Genomic DNA, 15,997 nt, shown 5'->3' with positions numbered 1-15,997 from the left:
GAGATTGTTGTCTAATTTCCACACATTTTTGAATTTCCCAAATTTCCTTCTGTCACTGATTTCTAATTTTATTCTATTCTGGTCAGAGAACATACATTGTATGATTTCAGTCCTTTAAGTTTATTGAGGCTTGTTTTATGGCCTAACATATGGTTTAACCTCTGTAATGTTGTATGTGCATTTGAAAAGAATGTGTGTTTCATAAGTTGTGTATTAGGTCTAGTTGTTTATTAGTGTTGCTTAATTCTTCTATTTTCTTGTTAATCTTCTACCTCGTTATTCTATCCACTATCAAAAGTGAGTATTAAAGCCTCCAATAGTTATTGTCAAATTGTTTATTTCTCCTTTGATTCTGTTTTTGCTTCATATATTTTTGGCTCTGTTGTTAGGTGCATATATGTTTATCATTATCTCTGCAAACATTTTTTTAAAAACATATTTTGTCTGATATTAGTTTAGCCATTCCAGCTCTTATGCTTGCTGTTTACATGATATATTTTTTCCCATCCTTCTTTTACTTTCAGTTTATTTGTATCTTTGGGTCTGAAGTATGTATCCTATGAACAACATATTATTGGATCTTTTAAAAATCCATTCGAACAATCCTTTCTCACTGGATCGATTCATTTGCATTTAACATAATTCCTGATAAGTTAGAATTTATGTCTGCCATTTTGCTTTTTGCTTTCTATATGTGCTATGTGTTTTTTGATCTTCTATTCCTTCATCACTGCATTCTTTTGTGTTACATATTTTCTAGTGTACCATTTTAATTCTTTTATTTCTTTAGTATAATTTGAATTATTTCTTTAGTGGTTACCCTGAAAATTACAATTAACATCTTCACTTAAAATCATCTACTTTTAAAACCAGCTTAATTTCAATCATAGACAAAAATGTTGTTCAAATATAGCTGTATTCCCTTCCCCCCTCTTTGGGGCTAATAATGTCATGTGAATTATGTATTTTTACATTATGAGCCCATCAACATGTTCTATAATTATTGATTTTTCAGCTTTCTTCTAAATTAGGTAGGAGAAAAGTATCTGTCACAAACAAAAGTACTATATTTTATATTTATCTATGTAGTTATTTCTACCACTGATCTTTATTTCTTCGTGTGATTTGAGTTACTGTCTAGCGTCCTTTAATTTCAGCCTGAAGAACTCTTCTTTAATATTTCTTGTAAGATAGGTCTGCAGTGGTGAATTCTCTGTTTTTGTTTTTGTTTTTGTTTTTTTCTGGGAATGTCTTTATTTTACCTTCATTTTTGAAGGATAATTTTCCTGGATATAGAATTCTTCATTGACACTTTTTTGTTCAGCACTTTGAATATGGGATTCCATTGCCTTCTGCCCCCTGTGGTTTCTTTTCTCTTTTTATATTTTATTTTCAAATTTAATTGTACACATTTGTGGTATACAGTGTGTTGTTTCAGTACAGACATATATTGTACAATGATTCATTTAGGGTAGATAACATATCCATCCCCTGAACATTTATCTTCTCTTTGTGATGATTGTGGTCAAGATCCTCTTTTCTAGCTATTTAAAAATACACAGTATAATAGTATTACCTCTAGTCAGCCTAGAACACCAGAACTTATTCTATATAACTGTAGCTTTGTACCAGTTAACACACCACTTCCTCTCCCCCGACCCCCCAATCTCCTCTGCTCTTCCCAGCCTCTAGTAACCATTATTCAACTCTCTAGTTCTATGAGAACCACTTTTTTAAAAAAAAATTTCTCATATGAGTGAGATCATGTGGTATTTGTCTTTCTGTGTGCCTGGCTTACTTCACTTAAAAAGATGGTCTCCTGTTCCATTCACGTTGCTGCAAATGACAGGATTTCATTTTTTAAAAAGCTGAATAGTATTCTGTTGTGTATATATATTACATGTGTTTAAAATCCATTTCAGTATTCCATATTGAAGAGAGTGGTGAGGTTTGAGAGGAAGGCGAAGGGCTAAAGATTGTTTCTGGAATTGAACAGAACAGCACTGCCTTGGTTAATTCAAAGTGAGGCAAGTCTCATGAAAAATGGGTTAGATCGGCCAAGTCCCTGATGGGCTTGGGAAGTTTACTTATTCTGTACCTTTAACCCCAGCTGGACTTTCTTCTGGGTCTAGACATACATAAATACACCTAATAAACCCGATGAGAGAAGAGCTTTGTATAGCATTGTGCTCTGTTTTTCACTTACAGTTTCTGTAATACATTATCATTGCTCCCATCTCTTGAGCATCTACTACAGGCTGGGCCCTCAGTTCATCACTGAACAGGCATCTCCTATCTTACCCCACAATAATCCTATGAAGTACTTCCTAATATTCCTCACGTTGTATAGACAAGAAAAACTGAGGTTTAAAGGTAACTCATGTTGGAGGGAGCTCTGGCTCAAACTCAGGCATGTTTAACTCCAAGTAAACCTACAGATTCAAAAGGACCCAGGGGCTTATGGGGTCTCCTAACAAACACGAAAGTCTGAGAGTAACCCATAGGTGTGTGCTCCTGTGCTGACATAGGCTGTTCTTTATGCTCTGAGAAATGTACATGTCACAGTTTATAATGCCAGCGAAGTATATAAATAAACACAGTATCTTTGATTTTTTTCCTCACCTTTGAGGCCCAAGAACATAACCCTGAGTCAGGAAATCTCCCATCTGTGTTTGCAGGATCTTGAGTGTGAGACCTGTTATGATCTGATATGTTTGTCTCTCTCTTTCAGCCTCCTTTGTGTTCCTGATGTTGCTCTGGTTTTCCTTCCCATCCGGCCAGACAAGCCTTTGGAGAATGCGTATCCATCTTGCAGGCTCACTTTGTATTCTGTAAACTTTCTGTTCGAAAATAAAGGCATAGTCTCTCTGTCAGTAAAATGAATGAATGAATAAATAAATCCATTCATCAGCTGATGGACATTTAGGTTGATTCCACCTCTTGGCTATTGTGAGTAGTGTTGCAATGAACACAAGAATGCAAGTTTTTTATTGATATATTCATTTTATTTTGTTTGGGCTCGCTACTCCTCTTTTTTAATTCTCATTCTCATGAAATACATTTTGCATCCATTCACTTTCAGTTGATCTGTGTCTTCATAGGTAACGTGAGATTTTTGTAGGCAGGATATTGTTGATTTTTATTTTATAATCCATTCAGCCACTCTGTGTCTTTTAATTGGGAAATTTAACCCACTTGCATTTAGTTATTATTGATATATAGAGACTTGTTAGTGCCGTTTTGTTATATATTTTTTTCTCGTTGTTTTATACATTCTTTTTTCATTTTTTCCAGTCTTACTGTTTTACTTTGTACTTAAGTGATTTTTCTCTAGTGATCTATTTTGATTTCTCACTATTTTTAGTATGTCTATTACAGGTTTCTGTGTATGGATACCATAAAGCTTACAAAAAACAAGCCATAGTTATAAGATTATTTTAAACTAATAAAAACCTTAATAGTTAAGAAAAAAGAAAAAAAAACAACTCAACACTTTGACATCGTGCCCCCGAACTTTTTCACATTTTGTTGTTTTCAAGTTACATTTTTTTAACTATAAATTTATTTACTAATTTATTTTTAATTGAAAGATAATTAATTATATATATTTGTGGGTACAGAATTAAATATTATTACATGTTTACAAAAAGTGGTGATCAAACCAAATAATTAGTATACTCATATTTACCAAACATAATTAATCTTTGTGATCCTTAACTAATTTCTTACTAACCCACCACCTCCTCCCCCTTTCTCACCTCTAATAACCACAGTTCTGTTCTCTCTTTTTTTTTATTTCAGTGTATGATTGTGACTGTTTCTTTCTTACTTTCTTTTCTTTCTTTACTTTAGCTCCAACTTATGAGTAGGACATGTGGTATTTCTCTTTCTGTGTTCCGTGCCTGGCTTATTTCACTTAACATAATTTTCCCTAAGTTCACCCATGTTGCTGCAAATGGCAGAATTTCATCCTTTGTTATGGATTAGTAGTATTCCTTTGAGTGTATATACCACATTTTCCTTATCCAGTCATCTATCAATGGACATTCAGGTTGATTCCAACTCTTGGTTATTGTAAATAGAGCTGCAATAAACATGGGAGTGCAGGTATTCCTTCTACATAATTACTTCCAATTATTTGGGTATATACCCAGCAGTGGAATTGATGGATTGAATGGCCGTTCTGTCTAGAGTTGAGAAACCTCCATACTGCTTTCCTTAATGGCTACACTAATTTACAGTTCCACCAGCAGTGTAGGAGGGATCCCCTTTCTCTGCATCCTTGCTAGCATTTGTTATTCTCTGTCTTTTTGATAATAGCTAGTCTAACTGGGGTGAGATGATATCTCAGTGTGGTTTTGATTTGCATTTCCCTGATGCTGAGTGGTGTTGAACATTTTTTCATGTGTCCATTGGCCATTTGTATCTCTTCATATGAGAAATGTCTATGCAGCTCCTTTGACAATTTTTTAATTGGGTTACTTGTTTTCTTACTGTTGAGTTGTTTGACTTCTTTGTATATTCTGGATATTAATCCCTTCTCAGATGCATAGTATCAAACATTTTCTCCCATTCTTTAGGTTGTCTTTTTACTCTGTTAATTGTTTCTTTTGCTGTGCAGAAGCTTTTTAATGTGATATAATCCCATTTGTATATGTTTTCTTTTGTTGCCTGTGCTTTTGGGGTCTTATTCATAAAGTCTTTGCTCAGTCATATATCCTGAAGTATTTCCCTTATGTTTTCTTTTAAGAGTTTGATAATATCAGGTCTTATATTTAAATATTTAATAGATTTGGAGTTGATTTTTGGTATATAGCATGAGGTATACGTATAGTTTCATTTTTCTACAGATGGATTTCTAGTGTTCCCAGCACCATTTATTGAAGAGGCAGTCTTTCCCCCAGTGTATGTTCTTGTTATCTTTATCAAAGATCAGTTGGCTGTAAGTATTTTGGTTGATTTCTATGTTCTCTATCCTGTTCCATTGGTCTCAGTGTCTGTTTTTATGCCAGTACCATGCTGTTTTGGTTACTATAGCTTTGCAGTATACTTTGAAGTCAGGGAGTGTTATGCCTCCAGCTTTATTTATTTATTTATTTATCTATCTATCTATCTGTCTGTCTATTTATTTATTTATTTTGCTCAGGATTGCTTTGCCTTTTTGGGGTCTTCTGTTGTTCCATGTGAATGTTGGGATTGTTTTTTCTATTTCTGTGAAGAATGTCATTGGTATGTATGATGAGGATCGTATTGAACCTGTAGATTGTTTGGGGGAAATTGATGCCTAGGTATTTCTTTTGTGTGTGTGTGAGATTATTTTTAATGTGCTTGCTTTTTCGATTTCTTTTTTTTTTTTTTTTTTTTTTTTGTCGAGACCAGCCACACCGTGCTCAGCCAGTGAGCGAACCGGCCATCCCTATGTAGGATCCGAAACTGCGGCGGGAGCGCCGCTGCACTCCCAGTGCCGCACTCTACCAAGTGCGCCACGGGCTCGGCCCTTGATTTCTTTTTCTGCTAGTTTGTTATTGTAGTATAAAAACGCTACTGATTTTTGCATGTTGATTTTATATCTTGCAACTGTACTGAAAACGTTTATCAGCTCTAAGAGTTTTTTGGTAGAGTTTTTAGGTTTTTCTACATGTAGGATCATGTCAACTGCAAATGGGGACAGTTTAACTTCATCTTTTCCAATGTAGATGCCCTTTATTTCCTTCTCTTGCCTGATTGCTCTTGCTATTTCTTCCAACACTGTTAAATAGGAGTTGTGATAGTGGGCCTCCTTGTCTTGTTCCCGTCCTTAAGGGGAAAGTTTTCAGCTTTTCCCCATTCAGGATGATAGTGGCAGTGGGCTTGTCATATATGGCTTTTATTGTATTGAGATACTTAACTTCTATACCTAATTTGCTGAGAGCCTTTATCTATCATGAAGGGATGTTGAATATTATCAAATGCTTTTTCTGCATCTATTGAGATAATCGTATGCTTTTTGTCCTTGATTTTGCTGATGTGGTATATGACATTTATTGACTTGCATATGTTGACCATCCATGCAACTCTGGGATAAATCCCACCTGATCATGGTGTACAATTTTTTTGATGTGTTGCTGTATTCCGATTGCTAATATTTTGTTGAGGATTTTTGCATCCATGTTTATCAAAGATACTGCCCTGTAATATTCTTTTTTTGTTGTACCTTTGTCTGGTTTTGGTATCAAGGAGATACTGGCCTCATAGAATGAATTTGGGAGAATGGCTTGTATTTCAAATTTTTGGAATAGTTTGGTGAGAATTCATGTTAATTCCTCTTTAAATGTTTGGTAGAATTCAACATTAAAGCTATCCAGTCCTGGGCTTTTCTCTGTTGGGAGACTTCTGATTACTCCTTCAATCTCATTGCTTGTTATTGGTCTGTTTAGGTTTTCTATGTTTTCTTGGTTCAGTCTGGTAACTTGTATGTGTCCAGAAATTTATCCATTTCTTCCAGGTTTACAAATTTGTTGGTGTGCAGTGTTTATAATAGTCTCTAATGAGTCTTTATATTTCTGTGGTATCAGTTGTAATGTCTCTTCTTTCATTTCTGATTTTTGTTATTTGAGTCTTCTCTCTTCTTTTTTTTAGTTAGCCTTGCCAATGATTTGTCTATTTTATCTTCTCAAAAAACAACTTTTCATTCCATTGATCTTCTGTATCATTTTTTGGGTCTATATTTCATTTAGTTCTGCTCTGATCTTAATGATTTCCTTCCATCTACTAATTTTGGTATTGGATTGTTCTTGTTTTTCTAGTTGAGGTATAGCATAAGGTTATTTATTTGAAATCTTTTTATTCTTTTGATGTAAGCACTTATTGCAATAAACTTCCCTCTTTGTACTGCTTTTGCAATATCCCACAGGTTTTGGTATGATATGTCTTCATCTTCATTAGTGTCAAAACATTTTTTGATTTCCTGTTTAATTTCTTCTTGGACCGAGGGGCCATGCAGGAGCATGTTGTTTAATTTCCATGTGTTTGTATAGTTTCCAGAGTTTTGTTTGTTATTAATTTCTAGTTTTAATCCATTGTGGTCTGAAAAGACATTTTAAATAATTTCAATTTTTAAAAATTTGTTGAGACTTGATTTGTGATGTAACATTTGGGCTATCCTGGAAAATGTTCCATGTGCTGATTAGAAGAAGGTGTATTCTGTAGTTGTGGGATGAAATCTTCTGTAGATTTCTGCCAAGTCCAATTGGTCTAAAGTGTGGTTTAAATCCTGTGTTTCTCTGTTGATTTGTTGCCTAGATGATCTGTCCAATGCTGACAGAGGTGTATTCAGGTCACCAACTATTTTCATATTGGGATCTATCTTTTCCTTTAAGTCTAATAGTGTTTGCTTTATATATCTGGGTTCTCTGGCGTTGGGTGTATATAGATTTATGGTTGTTATGTCTTCTTGCTGAATAGTTCCCTTTATCATTATACAATGGCCTTCTTTGTCTGTAATTATGGGTTTGGTTTAAAGTCTATTTTATCTAAGAATGCGCATTTTTGGTTTCCATTTATGTGGTATATCTTTTTCCATCCCTTCACTATTCATCTGTGTGTCTTTATGGGTGAGGTGAGTGTCTCGAAGACATTATATAGTTGGGTCTTACTTTTTAATACAATCAGTCTGTGTCTTTTGAGTGGAGAATTTAATCCATTTACATTTAGGGTTGTTATTGGGAGGTACTGTTTTACTCTTGTCATCTAATTGTTTTTCCTATGGCTGATTTAAATATCTTTTGTTCCTTTCTCTTTTATTGTTTGTCTTTGTTTTCAATAATTTTTGAGGTGGTATGGTATAGTTTCTTTCTCTTTCTCATTTGCATATCTGCTCTACGAGTTGGGTTTGTTCTTTCTTGTATATTCATATTGGTGATTATTGTTTTTTGTGTTCCAAGTTCAGCTCTTGTAGAGCTGGTTGTGTGATGGTGAACTCCTGCAGCTTTTGTTTGTCTAGGAAATACACTCTTTCCCCTTCATTTCTGAAGGATAGCCTTGCTGGGCATAGTATTCCTGGCTGGCAGTTGTTTTCTTTTAGTACTTTGAATATATCATCCCAATCTCTTCTGGCCTATAGTTTCTGTTGAGAAGTCTGCTGTTATTCTGATGGAGATTCCCTTATAAGTGACTTGATGCTTTTCTCTTGCTGTTTTTAGGATTCTCTTTTTGTCTTTGACTTTTGACAGTCTGACTACAGTGTGTCACAGAGAGGACCTTTTTGGACTGAATCTGTTTGGAGACCTTTGAGCCTGTTGGATCTGGAAGTCCATATCTTTACCAATACCTGGAAAGTTTTCCACTATTATTTCACTGAATATGTTTTCAGTGACTTTTCCTTTCTCCTCCCCCTCTGGAACACCCATGACTTTAATGTTTGTGCACTTAAAGTGGTCTGCTTGCTCTCTTAAGTCTTTTTTTTTTTCCAATTATCTTTTTTCCCCTGTCTTTTTGGGTTATTTCAAAAAGGCTATATTCGAGATCAGAAATTCTTTCTTCTGTTTGCTCTGGCCTGCTGCTTACACTCTCAATTGTAGTTTTTATTTCATTGAATGAGTCTTTCAGTTCCAGGAGTTCTGCTACATTCTTTTTTAAGGATTTATCTCTTTGTAAATTTCCCCCTTCATGTCTTGGATGGTTTTTCTCATTTCATTGTGTTGTCTAAGTCTCTTTGTATGTCAATGAGTTTGTTTAAGATTGTTACTCAAAATTCCTTTTCAGAAATTTCAAGGGTTTCCTGCCATTTAGGGTCTGGTAGTTGAGAATTGTATTCCTTTGGTTGTGTCATATTTCCTGGTTTTTTATATTTCTAGTCTCTCTACGTTGATATGTAGTCATCTGGTTGAGCAGTTACTTCTTCATTGCTCTGAAGTAGGCCTTGAGGATAGAGATTTTCTCCTGTAGATGTGTTTTATATTTGTATATGTATATTTAAATTTTTATTGAGTCATAATTGATTATACATATTTTGGGGTTCAACATTAAGATATGTTGATCAAATCAATATTACTAGCATATATATTGTTACAAATTGTACTTATTCTTTATGCTCCTTGTCCAATCTCTCCCCAGCCCCCTCTCCTTCCCCCTTCTAATTCCCCTAGATTTCTTCTCTCCTTCTGAAAAAGTAATGCTTACTCTGTTGATTTGTTGCCTAGATGATCTGTCCAATGCTGAGAGGTGTGTTCAGGTCCCCCAATATTATCATAGAGCAGATGCTTCTTTTGTCACTCTGGAATGGGCTTTGTGGAGAGAGACATCCTCTTCTTTTCTTTGGTCTCTGCTGGTGACTTTCCTTGTGTCAATGCACTCCAGTGGCTGGCAGACCATCTGTGTGGTGGTTATAACATCTACCCGCTTTCGCAGCAGCCATGGTTATTGTGGTGGGCCACCCACATGAAGGTGATGTTTTTGGCGTACTCCTGGGTGCTGGTGGTGTACCTGGTTGTGGGACGGAGGCCTGGTCCCCTTCTCCATGCCTCAGGTCCCTGGGCAGGCCCCGAGGCACTGGTGGTGTGCGTGGATGTGGGAGGGGTGCCCCATCCTCAGCTCCATGCCTCTGGATCTGGGGCACCCCCTGAGGCACTGGCAGTGTGCCTGGTTGTGGGAGGGTGTCCAGTCCCTGGCTCCATCCTCAGGTCCCCAGGTGGGCCCTGAGGCACTGGTGGTATGCCTAGGTGTGGGAGGGGTTCCCAGTCTCCAGCTCCATTCCTCTGGACTCTGGGTGGCCCCTGAGGTACTGGCAGTGTATCTCGTTGTAGGCGGGGGCTACAGTCCCTGGCTACATGCCTCAGGTCCCTGGGAAGACCCTGAGGTGCTGGCAGTGTGCCAAGGCCAGAACTCATTTTTGTGCTTTGCTTATTTCTAAAATGGGGGAACTTCCTGTGAGGACCAGTACTTGAGCTCTGTGGTTTAGGTAAATTGCTACTTTGCTGCTGCTTCCCTAGGGAAGGCTTTTTGTGCAGCTCAAGTTTAAATGGTTGAATTTATAGGTACTTTGGGCTCTCCAGAGACCCAGTGCACCTGGATTGTGTAGAAACTGATCTGGGCCTGAGTCTTTTTATCAAACTGCACCCCATGCAATTCTATATCCCTGACCAGTCTCCTCTGAGTGGTCCTATGCTGATTGAGGGGCAGATCAGCTGTCATTGCTGTGACCCAGTGTTCCCCTGGTGGCCCCATCTCCCCAACTGCCCATGCTGCAAACACTTCCCATGGGACAGGCCATGTGCTGGTCCCTTGCGATGACTCACTGGCCTCTGAATGGCTCCCCTTTTACAGCTGTTCTGGCTCCTCACTTCTGCATGGGTCTATGGGAACCCTATTAGTGGTCTTGCTGTCCTGGGGGCCAACAAGGCCCTCTTCTCCCCTGCTGCCTCCAAGCAACTCCATCCAAAGGGCACAGCTGCAGCTTTTGCCGGCTCCTGCTCAGAGTGCTCAGCAGCTCCAGCCTTAAAGCGGCAGTGGCACAAAATGGTAAGAATGGGTTTTTCTTTCTCTCAATTTGGCTTCTCCTGCCTTCATGCACTCTGTAGGACTCTCATTCTCTCCCCCTGAGCTCTAGCAGCCCCAGCTTGGCTGCTTTTGCTTTTTTTTTTTTCCCCCCCTTTTTGTCTTTTTTTACTGACCGGTAACGGGATCACAACCCTCGGTGTCGTGCCCGTACCGGGGACCGGCAACGGGATCGCAACCCTCGGTGTTGCGCCTGCACTGCGCTCAGCCAGTGAGCAGGAACCGGTCTCCACATGGGATCCGAACCCTCGGCGGGAGCGCCACCGCGCTCCCAAGTGGCGCACTCTCCAGTGCGCCACCGGGCCGGCCCTGCTTTTGCTTTTTTATAGTTGTGAATTGGTTGATTAGTGGGAGAGAGTGATGCTAGGGGCTATCTATTCTGCCATCTTGACTGGAATTTGATGTGTTTTATATTGATCATTGAGTATGGAGTATTAGTATTGGTTCTATGTAGACTCAGTAGTGTAGTCTCCGTGTGGTTACTTCTGCCATATTCAACATCAGAATTGTGTCTGAGTGCATTCATGGTGTAGCCACTGGGGCACTTAGTGATTTCTTGCTGAGGTTAGTTGGGACATTGAGGATGTGGGCTAGCTCTTGAGGTGTTAAGCATAGTGCCTGAATTCCTTGTTTCTCTTTGGCTGGTGTGAGTGACCCTACATGGACTTGTTGGCTTCTCTTGTGACCTTGATGGATGCAACATGATATACTGGATCTCCTCAGCTTGAATGAGTGACCCTGGGCAAAGTTTCTCTTTCCTTGTTTCTATAGGCCAAGGCTTCTCCTGGGTCCTTGTTTCCCTTGGCTGGGGGATGGGTTAATGGTGGCTGAGAATTTTCTTCTGTACACTATTTTGTTATCCTAGGTTTCTGTATTCTACAAGTTCTCTGTGTGTGACTCCCTGGGTGAAGGCAGTTGCGCTCATTGCACATGGGGTGAAATTCCCCTTGTGTGTTGTATGACTGGGGTGTGGATCTGTGCTGGCTTACCTCTTTCTTATGTCTCTGTGACCTTTCTTGTGTCAATGTGTGGTGGCAGTGGTGGGTCCTGCCCTTATCCAGTCTGGTGCAGCAGTGGATGTAGTGGTGTGTGTGGCTGCTGGCAGTGGCTATGGCAGAAAGAGTGTTGCAGGTGATAGCAGCCAGGGTCCTGTACCCAGCTGGGCTGGCGACTGCTTCAGCATTGGCAGGGCATCCCACCCACTTCTGGTCTGGCTGATGTGATGGTGTGAGTGGGGATTCCATGCCCAGTTGATCCAGCTGGTGTGATGGCTATGGTGGCAGCAGCCATACTGCACGTGACTACGGTGAGGGTCCCACATGTAGCAGGGTTGGCTGGTGAGGTGGCTTAGATGGAGCTCCCATGAATGGTTGGTCTGGCTGGTGCAGCAGCATGGGCCACTGGCAATAGCCAGTGCACTGCTGGTGGAGGCAGCAGGGGGTTCTACCCTCAGAGGAGGTGGCTACTGCTTCAGTGCTAGCAGGGAGTCCCACCCCCAGCTGGTCTGGCTGGTGTGAGCAGCAGTCACACTGCAAACAACTATGCAGGGGGAACTGCAAGTAGCTGAGCTGGCTGTTAAGGTAGCTTGGGCAGGGGTCCCATGTGTGGCTGGTCTGGGTGGTGCAGTGGTGTAGACAGCCACTAGTGGAGGCCACTGCACTGCAAGTGGCTGCAGCAGAGGTCCCATGTATGGCTGGGCTGACTGGAGCAGCAGTGTGGGCAGGGATCCTGGGCTCAGCTGGCATGGTCAGAGCTGTAGTGCTGGTTTGTTTATTTACTTATTTATATTCTTTTTTATAGTAGGGTCTGTTTGGATGGCTACTGGCAACAACAGCAGCTGGAGCTGCACTGCGGGCAAAAGCAGCATGGCGTGGGGTGAAACTCACAGTGGGAAGGTGGGCGATGGTCCTGGGTCCTGACAGTGTCATTGGCGAATGCAGCACTGGTAGCAGTGGGTGTGTTCTGGCCTTCTCTGGTAGAAGTGCATGCCAGGTTTCTCTAGTCTGCCATCTTCCCACAATTCTCCTCAAGTTATACCTTTTAATATTGTCTATCTCTTATACAGTTGTTATGTTTGTTATTATCTTATTAGGTTTGTCCTTTAGTCTTCATACTAAGAATATAAGTGGTTTATTCACCACCCTTACATTGGAGTATTCTGAGTTTGCCTGTGTACTTGCTTTTCTGGTTAGTTTTATATCTTCAAATGCTTTCTTTTTACACTTTAGTGTCATCTTCTTTCAGACTGAAGAATGCCCTTCAACATTTCTTGTACGGCAGAGCTAATGTTGATGAATTCCCTTAGCTTTTATTTATCTGGGAAAGACTTTATTTCTCCTTCATATTTGAAGGTTAGTTTTGCCAGATACAGAACTTTGAATATATTATCCCACTCTCTCCTGGTGAGTAGGGCTTCTAATGAGAAATCTGCTGAAAGCCATATTTGGGCTCTGTTGAATGTGTTTCTTTTCCCTTGCTGCTTTTGGTATTCTGTCTTTGTCTTTGGTTTCTGATAATTTGATTATGATGTGTCTTAGGGTATTTCTCTTTGAATTGAATTTGATTGGTGACCTCTGAGTTTCCTGTACCTGGATGCTGTTAATCTTTCTCCATACTTGGGAAATGTTCAGCCATTATTTCCTTAAAATATGCTTTCTAGGTCTCTTCCTTTTTTGTCTCCTTTGGATTTGCCAATTATGCAGAGGTTATTTTGCTCGAAGGTACCCCATAATTGCTGCATTCTTTTTCATTTTTTCCTATTTTTTCTTTTTGCTCCTCTGACTGAGTAATTTCATATTTTCTGTCTTTGAGCTCAGCAATTCTTTCCACACCAATTCTTTCCTCTGCTTAATCAAGTCTGCTGTTGGAGCTTTCTATTGAGTTTTTCAGTTCAGATAATATATTCTTTATCTCGAGAATTTCTATTTCTTTAAATTGTTTCTATTCCTTTGTCAGGTTTCTTGTCTTGCTCCTGGATTTTTTTTCCAAATATTTAATTTTCTGTTTCTTGTGACTCTCTAAACGTCTTTCAGAGGATCATTATGAATTCCCTGTCAGACATTACATAAATCCTTTGTTCTTCTGGGTTTGTTGCTGGAAATTCGTTGGTTTATTTTGTTGGTGTCATACTTCTGTTCATTCTAAATCTTTGTGTCTTCATGTTGATGCCTGCACATTTGAGAAGATGGCTACCTCTTCCAGGTTTTATGGGTGTTCTTTGGTGTTGTTAGATCTTTACTGCTCAATATCAGAACTTTGTGGGTTTTTTCCATTCTGTGGTGGATTAATAGCAACCACTGCCACTTATCCCTTTCACTAGAATTAATAATTTGCTGTCCTGCCATTCATTCGGGATTGGGAAAAATTTCCTGTAGGTACTGGAATTTGAATGCTGTGCCTAAGCTAATTCAAAAGCGACCGGACTATGTAGAAAATATGGCCTGAGATTGAGCTTTTCCTGCAAACTGTGCTCCCTGTAGTTCTATCTCACTGACCAGTCTCCACTGTGTGGTGCCTGTGCTGACTGGGAGGCAGACCAGCTGCCAATGCTGTGTGCCAATGCACACATGCTGGATCAACCCCCTGCCCCCCAGCACTACAAATGTTTCCCATGGGGCAGACCCTGTACAAGTTCCCCGCAAAGACTCACAGACCTCTGGGCAAATTGGACACCCACCTCCTACTCTCTCCTCACACCTCTGAGACAGTAGGTCCAGTGGCTCTTTGTGTGTCATCATCCCGGTGACACAGCATGGTATGCTGGTTCTGAAGGTGGGAGATGGGGCTCTCCAAAGTGATTCCTCCCTCCTGTGTGGGCACATGGGTACCTTGTGAGTAGTTACACTGGCCTGGGAAATGGGATGGGGTACTCAGAGGTGATATATGTATGCGTGTGTGTGTGTGTGTGTATTGCCAGAGGTCACGGAACCCTTCTCCCCTGCAGGTTCCAAATAGCTTCATGAAAAAAGTGCTTCAGTGGCTTTGGCATCTCTAGGTAGCTGCTTCATGCATTGTGTCATGCCAGCCCAGGTAGCAGCTGTGGCTAGAACTGATCAGAGTGATCCCTCTTCCCACTTGCCACAACCTTCCACACCTTTGTGGACTCAGCAGGTCTCTCCTCTTCTTCATCCAAGTTCCAGTAGTTTCAGGATGCAGTTTCGTGTGCTCTAATTATTGTAAATTGATCCTCTTATGGTGGGGGAAGCAACACTGAGGATCACCTAGTCTGTCATCTTGGTGACATCACTCTTCTGGCCTGTGTGGTTTCTGATGACAATTCAGCATCAATATTATTGAGGGTCCCTTGTGTGTGATGAGTTGTTCCTCTATGGCTGCTTTCAAGATTCTCTCATTAGCTTTTGTCATTTTGACTATGATGTATCCAGGTTCAGATCTTTTGGGGTTTATCTCCCTTGGAATTCTTTGAGCTTTGTGAATGTGTATATTCATTGCTTTCATCAAATTTGGGAGATTTTTGGCCATTACTTCTTTACGCCCCTTCCCCTGTCTTCTCTGCAGCCAGGACTACTGTTAGGTGTATGTTGTTATGCTTGATGGTGTCCCACAGGTATCTGACGCTCTGTTCACTTTTCTTCATTTTTTTATCTGATCCTCAGACTCACACGATTGATCTATCTTCAAGTTCACTGGCTCTTTCTTCTGCCTGCTCAAATCTGCTGTTCAGTCTCTGTAATGAAATTTTCATTTCAGTTATACTTTTAAGTCCCATAACTTTTAATCTGTTCCTTTTTAAAAATTTCTGTCTCCTTGTTGTTATTCTCTACGTGGTGAGACATTCTCCTGATTTCCTTTAGTTCTTTATCCATGTTTCCTTTTGCTCTTTGAGCATATTTACAACTTCTGACTTAAATTATTTGTCTAGTAAATCCAAGGCCTGGGCTTTCTCTGGGACAGTTTCTATTACTTTTTCCTGTCAGTGGGCCATACTTCCTTGTTTCCTTGCATGCCTCATAATTTTTTGTTACAAACTGAACATTTGGAATGTTATGATGTGGTAACTAACTCGGGAAATCAGATGTCCCTCTCTCCAGGGTTTGCTGTTGTCTGTTTAGTGAATGATTGAGTACATGGTACAGTTAGAATAGTAAACTAGTATTTAAAATGATAATTATGAAACCTATGCACCATTTTAAAGACTATGTCAAATGAAATTCACATGCAAAAGTGTAAGATGCATTAATATGAGAACTGGATAAAAACATAAATAAAGAAAAAACAGAAAAGGACTATAATAAATGATTGTCATTGTATTATGATGATGAGATTATAGGTGAGTTTCCACTGTATTTTCCAAATTTCCCTTATTATATTACTTTTTTGATTTAAAAAATTGTACATTTTATTTTACTTTTGTATTACAAAAGTAATACATGCTCATTGTAGAATTTTTTTTTTCTTTTCTTTTTTTTTTTTTTAGGGCCGGCCCGGTGGCGCACTGCTACAG

The 15,997-nt window shown here is 39.6% G+C and overlaps 1 long non-coding RNA gene across 1 annotated transcript in view; it reads left to right on the top strand.

The window, feature by feature from the left end:
• The window catches only part of LOC103603431, a 12,918-nt gene extending 10,045 nt beyond the window's left edge, over positions 1-2,873 (top strand). The window contains exon 2 of the long non-coding RNA XR_551615.1: positions 2,732-2,873. This is a non-coding gene — a long non-coding RNA (uncharacterized LOC103603431). The remainder of the gene's footprint in view (positions 1-2,731) is intronic.
• Positions 2,874-15,997: the final 13,124 nt, after the last annotated feature.

Source organism: Galeopterus variegatus, unplaced genomic scaffold, assembly GCF_000696425.1.
Source record: "Galeopterus variegatus unplaced genomic scaffold, G_variegatus-3.0.2 Scaffold4604, whole genome shotgun sequence".
Classification (NCBI taxonomy): Eukaryota; Metazoa; Chordata; class Mammalia; order Dermoptera; family Cynocephalidae; genus Galeopterus; species Galeopterus variegatus.
The sequence above is the reverse complement of the archived record's forward strand: the minus strand, read 5'-3'. Positions and strand labels throughout refer to the sequence as shown.